General features: G+C 25.3%; 1 long non-coding RNA gene across 1 annotated transcript in view; it reads right to left on the bottom strand.

Moving 5' to 3' along the window:
- Window positions 1-2435, bottom strand: part of LOC111632096 — a 28027-nt gene that overhangs the window by 9849 nt on the left and 15743 nt on the right. The window contains exon 2 of the long non-coding RNA XR_002757809.1: window positions 220-276. This is a non-coding gene — a long non-coding RNA (uncharacterized LOC111632096). The remainder of the gene's footprint in view (window positions 1-219; window positions 277-2435) is intronic.

Here is a 2435-nt window from a genome sequence, read left to right as displayed (position 1 = left end):
ATATACAAAGCTTAATTATTTCAAAATTTATAAAATTCTATTATGATGACAGATATTAAGTTTAAAAAAAATCTGATCATAATTTTTGCATATTTCAAGTCAGTCAAATTATTCTTAGATCTGTTAAAAATGTACATTAAATACAATTCAAAAAATAAAAGTAACTTATTTAAAAAATTATTTTTAATTTTCAAATTTAAATTTATAAAATAGACTTACTGTAGTGTCATTCTTGCTTCTTTATTTCACATGAAAAGCAGTGCAAAATCTGTTTTGCTGGAAAAAAATAAGTTAATCAAACAGAATTCATTAATAAAGTCTTACTGAAAGAATATTTCTTTTTCAATAACATTTAAATACTTTGTTTTTGAATTCTCAAATACAAAATAACTTCTTAAATTATTTAACATTTTATTTAAGTAATTATCTAATACTACACTAAAATTTCAAAAACAAACAATAATAAAATATCACGTACCTTAGAACCTTTAACCGATGCGAAATAAAAAAGTACATGATATTTTGTTAAATCCGATGTGCAGATGATAATAATTATAGAACCTTTAACCGATGCGAAATTAAAAAGGTACGTGATATTTTGTTAAATCTGATGTGCAGATGATAATTATTATTTCTAGAAAGTGATGCCGACTAATAAGTATCGAAAAGTGGTTATCAACCTTACCAAAGCTAGAGAGAAACTAGCCTTTTTGAAGACATGCAAGGAATTACGTGTGTTTCCAATGTCCATTTATCGCATAAAACTACCCAAAGGAAACGAATCCTTACTTCCTAAAACCAGATGGATGTGCATGAACAGAGCAATCAGATCCACTAGAAAGTTATTGTATTCTAGCTTGGCAAACCTGGTTAATATTGAGAACTACATATTCAACCAAAACCCACACTCGCTCAAGGTAGAGAATGCAAAAATAGCTAACATCCAGGAAAGACTCAGCGATAAACTTAAAAAACAATATCATAGGAAACTTCAATGGATCCTACGTTTTCAACTTCCAGCCAATTATGCCCAACATGCATGTCCTTTTGTTGTATGGGATGGGAAAGAAATATGCAGTCAATTTTCAATATAACTTATATTATTTTTATTGTTCCACCAATAACTGGACACTAAAGAAAAAGTTTGGTAATTAGAATTTAAACCATTCTAACATCCCGTTTAAATAACAAATTCTATCCTCTTTACAGCCAAAAAAAGATGGTTAAATTTAATAAATATTATAATTGGAATAACAATTCAAGTTCCACTTTATATATATTCTAAAACAGCTTATTTGAGAATAAGATTGTCATGTTATAAACATTCACCTTAGAGCAATAAATCATGTGATTTATTAGCTGTTGACTGCTATTTCTCTTCTCTCAAGATAACATTCTTGAATTACTCTTTAATGATCTCTGAATAAAAAGCTTAACACTTTCTTGGCAATAGAAAAAAACCTTATTATCTATAGATTTATAATGACATGTTACTTTCTATAAATCCAATATAAAATGTTGCTCTCTGTTTAATTTATAAATATGATTTTTAATATAGTAGTGCTCTTGTTTAACAATGAAGCATTTTATTATTAAAAATGAATATATTGCATGGTTTTTTCTCAAAAAATTTTCCAATGATCTGAAAGTAGCAAGCAAGTAATAGTTCTTAATATATTACAGATTGATTAAATTATAGCATTATTAAAATATGATTTATATTTCCACAAAAAAAAAAAAAAAACAATACATAAAAGATCATTACAGATCTATGAAGATCTTTCTCTGAAATAACAATCTTTAGAGAGAGTTCTTTTTCAGAATTTAAAATTTTAAAGTTAAAGTATATTATTTCAAAAATCATACTAAAATTGCTATAATGTGTTATAAATATATAAATTTAATTAATCTATATATATTGATTCAGATTTTATAACAATGGAACAGGCTCAATCTTGCAATATTATTGTATTTTTGTGTTTGTAACCCATACATTATCTATATTTCAAAGACAATTTGAAAGAGGTATGGATGATGCAATGGGCAGGATTAAAAACTGATTTTAAATTGTAATTTCAAACTTGTGCCTACGGAGTAATGACTGCTTGTGAAGACAGTATATATGGTAGTTAGGTTATGCATTCTAGCAATCTGTAGGTTATATGCACAAAATATGATGATAACCATTTTAAATTGTATTGTCACATAATGCTTTTTTCACTTGTATAACTGAAATGACAACTATTTTTGTAATCTTAACAACAGAATTCTAAACTATGATTTGAGATTTTTGTTAATTAAATATTAGAATATTCCAAAAATTCTATTATGTAAATAAAAGCTATTGTCTTAATTTTCTTAAATAAAGTAAGCCACATTAATAAATAAATAAATAAATAAATAAACAATAAATAAATAAAAAAATTAACATTTTT

The sequence above is a fragment of the Centruroides sculpturatus genome, unplaced genomic scaffold (assembly GCF_000671375.1).
Source record: "Centruroides sculpturatus isolate CEXI.00-Female unplaced genomic scaffold, Cexi_2.0 scaffold748, whole genome shotgun sequence".
Classification (NCBI taxonomy): domain Eukaryota; kingdom Metazoa; phylum Arthropoda; class Arachnida; order Scorpiones; family Buthidae; genus Centruroides; species Centruroides sculpturatus.
This window is presented reverse-complemented; position numbering and strand designations above follow the sequence as displayed.